General features: G+C 34.9%; 1 protein-coding gene across 1 annotated transcript in view; it reads left to right on the top strand.

Annotated features, from left to right (window-relative positions):
* The window catches only part of LOC107153194 (phospholipid-transporting ATPase IB), a 532,593-nt gene that overhangs the window by 339,822 nt on the left and 178,426 nt on the right, over window positions 1-14,345 (top strand). The window lies entirely within an intron of this gene.

Raw genomic sequence — 14,345 nt, 5'->3', positions numbered from 1 at the left:
GAGAAAGAAAGAGAGAGAGTAGGCAGGGCAAATTAGAGTCAGCCTTCAGTTACAGGTCAGTCATTTGGTCTGGGGGTAGACCATTTGATTCTTTGAAGTTATTGATGTGGTGATTATGGTATATTAATTGATACCATTGGATGGTTGAACTTTGCTAGGATCTTTGGAAAGTAAATATTAAAGGATAGAAGTATGATCATGTTTGCATTTTATTTCATCATTTTGTGTTCAGCTCGCCCTATAAATTTTGTCCTTGATGTTTTGGTTAAGGATCTTAAAGAACTAATCTAATGCAGTTATACAACAATTTTGTCATTTACTTCCCTTAAAAGAAAAACATTGCCATAACTCTATTAAAAGAACCTGTCATCTTAATTAAGTGGCAGCTGTTTTCCTACAGTTTTTTTTTTTTACCTCTTAATTATATAAACTATGCTGAGTGGGATGTAATAACATGATTTAAAATTGATAATTAGAGTGTGGAATGCACTTGGCAGTGAAATACAGCAATATCAGTGGCATAACTTTGGCAATAGAGAAATACTAAATATGATCCAAATGTCAATGTAGAAATAAATAGTACCAGATAGTCAATGATTTATATAATATCTTTGTTTAAATATAATCAGTTTCATTTAACTTTTCAAATCAAGATAAAACCTGTAGTTATATTTAAGTCATAGTACATGGAGGCATAGCATGTGTGTATGTATGTATGCACATTGTGTGTATTACTGTATTTATATATTATTAAAAAGGTAATCTTCTAGCCATAAACCCCAAAGGAAACCTTTTTGATGTTTCTTCTGAAAGTTATCTTGATACCACCAAATATTGTACTTGTTCTACTACGTATCAATTTGTCCAATTTAGACATTATCTTTTGACTTCTTGTTTCAGTGAGTGAGGATTTCCATCTCATACACTATTGCCTCTTCTCCCTGTCCTCTCCCTTCCAATGTAGTTTTATCTCTGCTCTTAATTAATTCAGGGATGCATGCAAGCTTCTTTAAAATTATATAAATAATGCTTATTGTAGAACTAAGAAGTATGATTATTTTTCCTATCTTATTCAGGTATCTGTTCTTCCTGCAGTTTCTAATTGCCTTTTTGTCTCTTGCACTAACTGAATTGCACATATGTTTAATACCGTCCATATTTTCCATTATAATATGTATTTTTTCTTAAATCTTCCTTCTCTTACCTTTTGAAGCCCACTCTCCTCAAATTCCCACCTAGACTATTTTCTCTGTAGGCCTCTGCTTGCTGCTGAATTTTGCTTTTCTTTGATGCTTCCCAAGAAGACAGAGATTCTGTGATTCCTTGTTTTCCTTGATCTTAGTTTCCTCACACATGTTCATGAAGCACATATATTGATAGATTTGTAAGAAACATTACATGGGCAGTATGTTTCTGAGACATTGGGTAATTAAAAATATCTTTTTTTCTGTGGCTATATTTGATTGATATATCAGCTGGATATAAAATTTTAGGCTGAAATCCTTTTTGCTCAGAATGCTATGCATCCTTTAGTTTGCCTCTGGTTGGCAGGAGAGGCAATCAAGGCAATTCTGATTTCCAATGCTTTGTATTGAGACTCTGCAATGGTTTTCTGTGTTCTCTTTATACTTAATATTCTGAAGTTTACAAAAGATATATGTATTGGTGTGATTTTCCTTTCCTCAGTATGCTTTTTTAACCTAGAGACTCATTTTATTCAGTTTAGAAAATTTTCTCATTTTTTGGTACAATTTATTTTCTATTTTTTTTGTAGTTGTACATGGTCAGAATGGCTTTATTTTATTTGTTTATTTTTATGTGGTGCTAAGATCAAACCCAGTGCCTTACACATGCTAGGCAAGCTGTCTGCTACTGAGCTACAGCCCCAGTCCTGTTTTCTATTTTATACATTTTGTCTTTCTACAATTTAGTCATATATTAAACTTTCTGGACTTGTATCCCAAATTACTTATGTTTTATCAAACTTAGATGTATCGTATTCTTTCACTGTCTTGGATATTTCCTTGATTCTCTAGCCCCTCTCTTGAGTTTTCTGTTTTCCTTTGATTAATACTGATTTTTTCTTTTTCATATGTGTTTTTAAAATTTCTTCTTCACCACTTTTATGGTAACATTCTGATATTAGTTTATAGATGTAGCATCTTCTATATATATCTCCTTTATATATGAAATAAAATTTATTTGAAGTTCTCTCAATTTATTTGAAGACTTTTATTCCTTCATTTAACAATTTATCTAGGTTACTTTTTCTGTTTTTGAAAGTTCCAAGAAGCACCAGTGGGTTTTCAGTCTTTCTTAATTGCAATGTTTAATATTCATCTAATAATGCAAACATTGAAATATTGATTAGTGTATACATTTCAGATACTAAAAAAAATTAACATGTGCTCAAAGTAATTTGACCTTGTGATAAAAGGTGACAACTTTTCCATTGTTTATGACATTTATTTCCTTTTTTTCTGAAAGAATTTCCAGAAAAGCCATGAAATAACAGAACAAACATTTTAGCAAATCTAGATAATGACAATCACTATGTCTATTCCTTCAAATCCTGCTGTGAATAGGGATCTTTACATTGTGCAATTATAAACAATACATTATTACAACTATATGTGTTCATACATATTTGAATATGTATCAAGCAGACATTATATGGAATTAATTCTGAACTTTTTCCAAGTGTTCATGATTGATTATGATTAGTATACTATAGTCAGGTTAATTATACATTAGTTTCTTTAGTGGAAGTCTCAGATACAAGTATCTGCAGCAAGAAACGATATTTTGAGAATTTAACTTCTTATAAAATGCATTCCATGCTGCAATTAGTGCCTTCAGCAGGTGCTGGTACCCTGCTACATTAGTATTCTTAGACCTTTCATCAGGATTGAAAAATATTCCTGCTGGTTGTTAAGCTGCTTTTCTGAAATAATAAGTATATTGAGGCTTAAACTAGACAAGATGTTATACCGATGCCTTAAAATTATTTTCACTAAATTATGCCCTTTTCCAAATATTTAAAGGCCATAATTAAGCATAAAGCAGTGAAATAGCCATAATAGTATCTGGATTGATGGGAATTTATTATGGCATCCTTCTGAAAAGAAAAGCTGAAAGCCAAGAAAAAGGAGAAGGAGAAAGGGAAAAGCATTAAAAAATGGTTTTCCCTGTGAAGCTCTGAGTAGAATTCACCAGTATCAGTCTTCCCCATATTGACAACATTCTAAGGCCTGGAATGGATCTGTGTTGTTGATTGAAATTAGTGATATCTCCCATTTTAATTCTTTCTGAAAATAGAGCTAAGCCTATGGAAGCAGATCACAGTTTGGGACCCATGATGAAGTTGATGCTTCTAAGTGTTAGAAAATAATACAGGTTGACTATCCATAATCTGAAATGTTCCTAAATCCAAAACTTTTAGACCATCCACAGGGCATCACAAATGAAAAATTCCACACCTGAACTCATGTGACCAGACACAGCCACATTGCAGGTACGCTAAATATACTGTTCTAAATCACCTTTGGGATACGTGTCTTAGGCACCTATGAAACATAAGTGAATTTTATGTTTAGACTTGGGGCCAATACCCAAGATATATCATTATGTATATGCAAATATTTCAAAATATGTAAACAATCCAAAACAGGTTGGTACCAAGCATTTCAGATAAGGGATGGTTAACCTATAGCTAGGATTGCGAGGTGTGTCAGCTGGGATAAAAGACAGAGGAGCAGGTGAGTGCTTTCACAGTCTATAGCAGTTTTAGCTTTTTGTCATGCATGTAGCTGTAAAATTTAAGTACCATTTATAAAAATTTACTGCAAAGTGCCTTTTTGTTGCTTCTATCTCTGACCCTTGACCTATAAATGTGGCTGTCACCCGAAGCCCACCATGACTTTCTTCTTGCCTTTTCTCATAGATCTCTCATTGGGTGACTTCTACTCTTGTTGATGTACTTATTGCTTCTTTTCTAATGTTACAAATATTTTTCCTAACTGAAACTCTCCTCTGAACATCAACCTTGCATTTTGAATTTTTACCTGGAGATATAGTTGATGAGCCTCCAATGTAAATTCATCTTCCACTTGGCCATCTTACCACTGAACTTTACCTCTGGTTGTAATTATTATGGTCCTTCTAGTCTCCCTTCAGAAGACTCTCAGAGTCAGCCTTTGCTGCCACCACCCTATGTTAGTTTCACTGATCAAGCTGTCAGAGAATCTCCCTCCAAAACAAATTGCAACTGGGATTCCTTACCCTCTAGTCAGCCTCCTACACTTTTCTGTTAGGTACACTTTCACAAAGGTCAGTGAAATCATGCCACCCCATGCCCAAATGTGATTGCCCTGAGCTTCCAGTTACTTGGAGTTCTATAGCATAAAGCATCCCTGGGTCAGGTGAATACTCTAGGGGAGTCCAGGCCCTTCACAGCCCTTCACTTCCATTGGCACTTCTGGCTCTTTTTCCCCACCTGCCTCTCCACAGTCAACAGTTAATGCTTTATAAAAGGAAGGGATATATCTCACCTCTTCAGAATCTTACTGTGGGGCCTGCTCCACAGTACAAAAATGTCTCAAGGACATGAACCAAAGAGACAACATTTAGTGAAAAAAATCAACACACCTCTCCCATTGCACACAGTGATCAAGGATACTTTACTTCTGAGGAAGAGTCCAGAGAGAACTTTGGTGAGAAATATGGGAGGCAACTGCCCATTATTTCTTTTTCTGCCCCTTATTTCATGTAAACGCCAAATTCACATAGGTCAATCTGAATCTACAAATGAAAGCTCAGAAGCAAAGTAGTCATCATATATATATATATATATATATATATATATATATATATATATATATATATATATATATCCACATGTATTTTATGTGAAATCATAAATTTTTCTCTTAAAAAATAAAAACAAGTATTTCCTGTTAGGGTTCTGCAGATATTTTGCAAAATTTGAATGAAGTAAAAATCTGCAACTTTAGGGTTTAAAAGAATACTGAAGGCATATGTTATATACTCCAAAGAACCTTACAGAGAATACAGTATGAACAAGGTAGCCCTATGTGGTGAAAGAATGATTTTATCAAATGATAATGCAATATCAAAAGGATGTTCCTCAAAACTTTGAGTGCATTGGGTGAAAAAGATGCATTTAAAAGATGCATATTTAAATGGATAATTTAAAATCATCAGAAACTTTTCAGTACATACAGCCTCTGCATGTACTTCCCAGAAGTTAAAAAACATAATAAGCAATTCTCCTGAGTAGTTTAAAAATACCTTTGCAGGTCAATGGTTTCTGTTTCTTTACTTTCAGAAAGCTTTTAAAATGACCTAATCACCGTGTCAGCAGATTGATGAGGTCGAATAACTTTAGCATTAGAGCACTAAATATTTTTGGCACATGGTACAGAAGAAGTCTAAAGTATTGATGGATCTTCTCTAGTGAAACTGAAATTGTTGTTCATTATGTGAACTAGATTTGTCAGGGCTTAGATCTGTAGAATGAACAATAGTAATGCAAATGATGCTGAAACCCTGTCTCAGTCTAGCGATTGATAAGTTCTGTCACAGTTACATGAACTAATGAGCCAAGAAGAATGATGCAGTTCTGTCTCGTTGAGAGGCATTTCCAACAAAATCTTACTAATTGTTTAAAAATAATAAAAATGTGTTATTTTTATCAGTTGTATACCACTAATAATTATAATGAAAACTTAATCCACAAGAACTTTTAACACTGAGAGCTGTATAGTCACAGAAATTCTAAAGAAAATGAATTTTATTTACTAATTTTTGTGATGGGTGATAGGTCAAAAAAGGTGCTCAAACAAAATTACATTAAATCAGGATATAGCTGCATAAGTCAAGTGGAATGGAAAGCAAATTCAAGGTAAAAGAAATGATATAAAACTTCTAACTGTTCAAGAAAATTCTGTTTATATTTCTTTAAAGTGGGTTATGGTGAGCATCTGTGGTATTTAGAATGTATTGACTGCATTAAAAATAATGTATATTTATTTTTAAAGTTTCAATATGTACAATATACCAGAAACTATCTCTTCTTCAGTTATTTAACTTTATCATTAAAAATTTGAAATGTTACTTTGAAATATTTACTGAGATCAAAGCTACTGGTAGATCCAATGAAATCTTCAAAATCCTAATGACATTTATTTTGCAGAAATAGAGAAATTCATCCTAAAATCTGAATCAACTCCCAATTAGGCAAAAAAAAAAAAAAATTGAAAGGGATGAACAAATTTGGGGGACCCACATTTCCTGATTTCAAAACTTACTGCATAGATACAGCAGTCAAAACAGTGTACTACTTCCATATAGACATATATGAAGACCACAGGAATAGAGAGACTAGAAAGAAATCCTCAAATAAATGGTAAAATGATTATCAACTAGGGAGCAATAATTGTCATTCAATGGGGAAAAGATGGTCTTTTCAGGAAACGATTCTGGTAAAACTGGACACCTGTATGAAAAGAATAAAGTTGGACCCTCCTAAAATTGTACAAAAATTAACTCAAAATAGACCAAAGACCTAAAACAATGAAAACTCTTGGAAGAAAACAAGGGAGAAGTTTCATGACATTGGATTTTTCTGGACATGGCATCAAAAGTACAGGTAACAAAAGAAAAAAATAGATAAATTAAACATTTTTGTACAGAGAATGCTATCAATGGAGTATAAAAAATATATGAATATACCACAGTGAATCTCACCATCATGTATACCCACAAGATAACTAACTATTAAAACAAAAGAGCTAAAAGTAAATAGCAGAAAGATCAGTAGAGGGAAGGGGACAGGGAGAGGGAATAGGGGAGAGAAAGAGCAAGTCCTGGGGACTGAATCAGAACAAATTATTTTCCATTCTCTTATAATTATGTCAGAATGAATCCTAAAGTTATGTGTAACTAAAAAGAACCAATAGAAAAGTATTTAAAAAGGCAACTTATAGAATAGAAGAAAATACTAACAATCATATCTGATAAAGACATAAAATACAGAATATACAAAGAACCACAATTCAATAACAAAAACCCAATCCAAAAATTGGGTAAAAAACTTGAATATACATTTCTCCAAAAAAGGTACATAAATGGCCATTAAATATATGAAAACATACTTACTATCATTGATTATTTAAGGAAATATGATCAAAATTACAGGGAGGTCCCACTTCTCACCCATTGGAATAGATATCAAAAATATTATCAAGGCCAGATGCAGTAGCACATGTCTATAATTCCAGCAGCTTGGGAAGCTGAGGCAGGAGGATTGTGAGTTCAATGCCAGCGTCAGCAATGCTGAGGCGCTTAACAACTCAGTGAGACCCTGTCTCTAAATAAAATACAAAATAGGGCTGGGGATGTGGCTCAGTGGTTGAGTACCCCTGAGTTCAAACCCCAGTACCCCCCCCATGTATGTATGTGTGTGTGTGTATATATATATATATATATATATATATACACACACATATATATATATATATACACACACACACACACACATATCAAAAACATCACCAAAAATGACAAGCATTGGTAAAAATGTGGAGAAATTTGAATTCTTGTGCATTGTTGAAGGGAAAGTGAAATGATAATAGCCACCGTTGGAAGACAGTATAGCTGTTCCTCAAAACATTAAATATAGAATTCACACGATCAGGAATTTTGTTTCTATACACAAAGAATTGAAAATCTGGAGCTTAAACAGATATTTTTGTACCAGTGCTTATAGCAGCATTATTCCTAGTAGCCAAGAGGAAAAATAACCCAAGGTCCGTCTATGGATGAATGGATTAAAAAAAGTGTGTTGCGTACATATAATGGCATATTATTCAACCTTAAAAATGAATGAAATTATAATACATGTTACAACATGTGTGAATAAAACTAGAAGAGCCAAACTCATAAAGATAGAACATAGAATGGTGGTTACCAAGGACTGGAGAGAGAGGCTGGGTTACCAAGGACTAGAGAGAGAAGCTGTTGTTTAATGAGCTTGGAATTCCAGTTTGGGAGGATTCAGTGGTTGGGCAGTGATAATGGTTTCACATCAGTGTCAATGAACTTAAAGCCACTGAAAAAATGGTGGCTATACCATTTTCAGACTTGAAAATGGTTAAAATGGTAAATTCTATGTTGTGTGTATTTGAACACAGTAAAAAACCAAAATTTATTGAGATAGGTTTTTTTTCAGATTTGCAGATGCATATATATTCAAATTTCTCTTAAGGAATATATGCACAGCTGTACACATATTTGGAGAACACCTGTTCATATCCTTCATGGTCTGAACCCTTCTCTCACTTCATTTTCCTTGTTCTAACCACCTGGCAATTCACACCTGCTACGCTGGTGTACAAGTTGCTCCCTTCGTTTTCAATGCCCTTTCTTCCCCACCCAATTGCATTAGACCTTTCAAGATGCAGCCCAAGAGCTCATCACCTTTGAAAAATGTGCTGACTCCTCCATATAGAACCTGTCTCTCTATAATGTCCCCAAAGAACTTTGTCATGCCTCTGATATAACCCATGCCTGTCCCCAACCAGACTGATTCTTTAAGGACAGAGATATCATCACACTCACCTTGTACCTCCTACTTTTAGCATTGAGCATAGTTTGAAACAGGGTCTTAGCAGATAGTTCAATAATTGAATTTTTTAAAAAACATGTAATTCTTTCTTATAATCCTCCTCTGAGACAGACTTTCCCCTCTACTTTCCAGAATGAAAAAATAAAACCAAAGAAATTCTTCACCTTACCCAGGCTACAGGCTCACTGGGGCTGATGGGGGTGGAGGGACAGCATCAGAATTTTGCTTTCTTCTGACAATCCTGGTCTGTGGAGCCAGGTACTAAATCTTACTGTCAATAACTTAAGAGCATTGCTTTATTGGTTATAAAACACATGTTCTCAAATATGTGCCATGGGTTCTGCCCATAAATGAAATGATCTTATACATATTTCTGCTACCCCTTGCATAATAAGCCCCCCGCCACTGTTCCAACACCAGGAGGTTGGAAACAGCTGTGTCATTAATGAACGATAGCAGATCCTAACCAGTGACCTCCAGATGAAAGACTCATTATTTCCTTACTGGTCTCAGGAGCTATTTGGTCCCCTAACATGCCAGCACGGGATTTAGACTGAGGAGTCTAAGCCTTGAACTATAAAAAAGTTTACGTAGTCCTTGATACAATTTGGAGCGATTACATTCTATTGTGCCAAGAATTCCTTATTAAAAATCAATTTAATTGTACATACTCCATCTGGTGGGTATTATGGTCTTTTATGGGGGAGGGAGTGGACACGATTCTGTATTTACCTGATGTTTCATAGTATAAGCATGTAATTTTGCAGAAAAAGAGGTATTTTTGTAGTGCCGAGAAATGAGTAATTAAAGCAACTTTAAAAATGTTTACCAGACTTCTTTCACTAACTTTTGTGACTTAGAGCTGTGAGATTCAGCTTCTCACTTCTTTGAGATTTTAATGGGAAAGCATAACAACAAAAAACCCTAAATAAATTCATATATTCATAGCCTATGCTATGTAATAGTTTCTATTATATTTCATACTTTTCACATTGAAATTCTGGTCCTTTTAAATATAACCTAGCTTGTCCAATTAGTATTAATTTGGGTTTTTATGGTTTGTTTTCTTTTTTTTTTTTCAGTGCTGGAGAACAAACCCAGAGCTTTGCAGGTGCTAGGCAAAGCACCTTACCATAAGTTACACCCTCACCCTCTATTTGTGTTTTAAATTCAAGAAATTTGGATAATGAATGATGATAAGTTTATTTTTGATTGTCTAATGTATTGATATTAACCATGGTTTTCAAAAGATTGCAATATGTGTGGTCACAATATTACAGGAAAATATTTCCAACTAGAGTGATTGTGCTTTATCATACAAAGTGGGGAAGATTTTGCAGTCTTTCTTAAAACAGTTTATACCCTAAAAAAGGACCCCAGGGTTGGAGGGTAGCTCAGAGGTAGAGTGTGTGTTTAGCATGTGCAGTGCCCTGGGATCAGTTCCTTTCACCACCAAAATAATAATAGTAGTAGTAGTAGTAATAATAATAATAATAATAATAATAATAATAATAATAAAGGATCCCTTGGCTTTTTTAACATTTAAGAAGAAGATCTGGGCAATTGTCTTAAGGTTTTTGGTCTGCTTATATGCTTATTATTGTGAAATATTTTGTTCATGTTACAGACTTAAAATATCAACATAATAAATTAGCAATCATAAATATTGATTTGATTTGATTCTGAATTGCCTTTACTTAAATGTTTTAAAAATCACTTATTGGTTATGTAGAATTTGCTATTAATAGCTGATATCTGTTGAACATCTTTTTGATAGAAGCCACAGTGTCATTCATCTCTGTGCCCTGAGTTCCTCATGTGTGAAACGAAACTAACCCTACTTTGTTAGGACTGTGATGAGGTTTAAGTGAGATAATCCATTGAGAGTGTTGTGAAGTTCTTGGAACAGAGTAAGCAATAAATATATGTGAGTTTTTATCATCATCAAAAATAACAGAAATAACAATTCAACAGAAATATTTTTCCCATTTGTTAAGTTAAAAAAATGAAGTTTAGGAAATAGTTAAGAGCCCAAACATACCTGTCCTGTGCTTACCCTTATGTGAGCTTTTATCTTTAACATTAAATATTAACATTCTGCATGCATTCTTTTATTAAGCACCTACTGTGTACCCATCTAGGTGCAATAGTGAGTATCCTATCCTGGTTATGCAATAGTGAGTGCAATTTATATGATCTCTAGCCACATGGGGTAGACAGATAACAATGCAAGAAAAATTAGAGAATGTGACAGTTTGAGAGGAAAGTTAGCATGATGTATCAGCATGCTGCAGGGATAGAGAATGGCAAATTATTTCTTTCTACATGTTTTTCTTTAATATTAAAGTAATGCTTATTCTTTGTAATAGTAATACAATGAGTAAAGCAAAAATAATTTGCCCTGTCTACCTCCTTTTTGGCTCAGGGGTCAGTAGCAGCAGTCTGTCCAGCTTGCCATGCTTTTTTTTCCAGCTCCTACAAACATGTAACCATGTAACATGTTTTTTGTGTGGTCTTACAAAATAAGACTGCATATACATTGTTCTATGACTTTCCTTTTTAGTTTGCTTGCCTTTGGAAATCCTTAGAAACTTTACAGGTATGTAGTGTTTGCTTCTAGCATTTTACCTGTCCAAAATTGATCCAGCGAGACACAGCTTTGCACAGTTTATGGGTAGGGCTCTGCCTGTTCATTACAATATTTTATCTAGTCTCCATTTAATTCTAGTCACTCAGTTTCATAATTTATTGGATAAAAGGTTGTAGAAGCAGTTTCCAGTGAGTTACTACTACTGTTATTGTTAGTTCTTCTGGCAACTCTTGCTCTGTGATACATCTCTGATTGTTCCCCTTGGTTTCCTGTCTACCTATTCACCTTACCTCCCTATTTATTTATTTTGTCTTTTCTTTTGTCTCTCTTGTATTCTTAGGGGTTCCTTCATTTCAGTACATATAGATTTAACATTTTTAAAGGTTCTTAGTATTTTATAGATTCACCACAACCACCCCTTAATAAAGAACTTTGAGGTCTTTTTCTGTACCTTTTGTTTTGTTTGGTCTTCTACTACCAACAGTATTGCAAAATGACATACACTTTTACCTACTAGTTCTTTAATTGATGAGAAATGGATTTCCAGAAGTAGAGTTTCTAGACAAAGCATATGCTGGTTTTTTTCCCCTTAATACATATAGCCAGATTGAACTTAAAAAAAAAAAAAAGGTTGTTGGACTTTGAAACAAATACCTTTAATGCCAATTATTCATCTCAGACCTAATGCACAAATTAGTAGATCATGATATTGCTGTTTCAGTGGAAACCTCATGGCTAATTTATTTAACTATCCTCTGTAGGGTACTTTTCCACTTCAACCCTCTACCAGGGATCCTAGAAGAACAGAGTTAATGGAGGAGCTGGCCATCCCTTCCCCAGATGAAACAGCCGTCTGTTAAGTGTGTCTGCTGTTAGTTGAGAACCTGAGAGCAGCAACAGGTACAACCCGTCGAGGTTGTGCAATGGCAGCAGGACCTCCAGACAGGAGCCTGTGCAGTTAGCCAAGATGGTTACTGCATTTTTGGCAGTCAGGCAGCAGTTAAAGCAAAGAAAGATCTTTTTCCAAGAAGGAAAAGCCATTTAATAAGTTTGGGTCAGTTTGCTCATAACAACACTACATTTGAGGACCAAAACCCCAGGAGCTTGGCAAGCTACAATGCTTGGCAGGTCTCCCCCACCAACCCACCAAGTCTGAGGCTGTCCTGCCAGAACCTGGCTCTCTGGGCTTGGACTGTATTCATTTAAGAGCATTCCTAGTTAACAAGAAAGTTAAGGCAGAGGAATCTTTCCTTCCATTAATCCAAAAGAGTAAAATTTAGTGGCTGTAAGCAAGCTGCCATGCAAGTAACTGCATGTCTGGGCGAGGGACAGGCCATCTGTTTGCATTGAGGACTGTGCGTTTGGTGTACGCAGCTGGGAACGTGTGGCCCACCGAAATTGACATTCATGTTCAGGAATTGGGTGGTGCTCTTTCTTGTACATGAATTAACATTTGTATATGACTAGCTAGTGTGAAAGTCTGATTTTATAGTGTGTCAGAGAGGCATCGTGTACCTGTCTCATGAATAAATAAAATAAGAACATTTGTATGAATGTTTAAAAATACAGTGCGTTCTCATACTTTTTCCGTTTCACCTATGGAAACCCTGCCAAAATGAAATCAAGATTGAGTGTTTACAGTGGAAGAAATAACCAGCTTGTGGATTTTGAAATTAGGAGGTGGGTTTTTTTTTTTTTTTAGTGTGTTTTGTTTATTTTCATTTTCTTTCTTCTTCTTCTTCTTTTTCTCTTCCAAAACATCATTACAATCAAATAAACAGATCTGATCATCTAATGATGGATGATTTGGACACAGACTGAAATTGAACTGGAAATGTTGAGAATATGCTTGTTTATACTTTTCGAAAAGCAGCAGCACCTGCAACCAATAAAAATTAGTGAGAACATATCAAAAGATTTGGAAGAAACATGGCCATGATAATGCCAAAGTGGTCAATATCAAAGCATCAGCTGCTTACAGGCAATATCCCAACACTTGACCCATCAAAAACATTAATCCAGAATGAAGAGTGAAAAGTTTTACATGATTCAGGATTGTTTGGAACAATGTCAACAAGGTCAATTTAGGGAAGGAGATACTAAATTTATTAACATTTCTTTTCCTCCTTATTGTATATTTTTAACAACTTGACTGTCTTGATTATGCAAAATCCACTCTAGGTCTTGAAAATAATTTCTGACTACTCATTTATAAAAAATAGACTGTTCCTTCAGGATCTAAATTTGGGAAGTTACTAGATTCACTTCCAGTGCTGCTCTGGCCTCTTAAGAATAGGGCCTGTGGTTCTACATGTGAGGTCATGGTGCAGGGGAATTATTCAGAAAAGGAACCACAGCCCCCTACACACAAACATAATCCCACCTTCATGCAACAGGCACAAAGTAAACACTATTACGACAAGCTTTCTAAGTGCTATCTGGCTGACCCAATACATTTTATCTTTAATCCAGTGTTTTTCTACAGTGGCACAATTGACATTTTTTTTTTTAAACTCAACAAATGTTTTATTTAGTATTTTGAAACATGATATGCTTTCTTTTTTTTTTTTAATTTTTTATTGTTGGTTGTTCAAAACATTACAAATTTCTTGACATATCATATTCCACACTTTGATTCAAGTGGGTTATGAACTCCCACCTTCACCCCATACACAGATTGCAGAATCACATCAGTTACACATCCATTGATTTACATATTGCCATACTAGTGTCTGTTGTGCTCCGCTGCCTTTCCCATCCTCCACCATCCCCCCTCCCCACCTCTCCCCTCCCCTCCCCTCCTCTCTCTCTACCCCCTCCACTGTATAACCCTGAGGGTCTCCTTCCATTACCATGCAATTTCCCTTCTCTCTCCCTTTCCCTCCCACCTCTCATCCCTGTTAAATGTTAATCTTCTTCTCCTGCTCTTTGTCCCTAGCTCTGATTTAGTTACTCTCCTTATATCAAAGAAGACATTTGGCATTTGTTTTTTAGGGATTGGCTAGCTTCACTTAGCATAATCTGCTCTAATGCCATCCATTTCCCTGTAAATTCTATGATTTTGTCATTTTTTAATGCAGAGTAATACTCCATTGTGTATAAATGCCA

This window comes from Marmota marmota, unplaced genomic scaffold (assembly GCF_001458135.2).
Source record: "Marmota marmota marmota unplaced genomic scaffold, marMar, whole genome shotgun sequence".
In the NCBI taxonomy this organism is placed as follows: Eukaryota; Metazoa; Chordata; class Mammalia; order Rodentia; family Sciuridae; genus Marmota; species Marmota marmota.
This window is presented reverse-complemented; position numbering and strand designations above follow the sequence as displayed.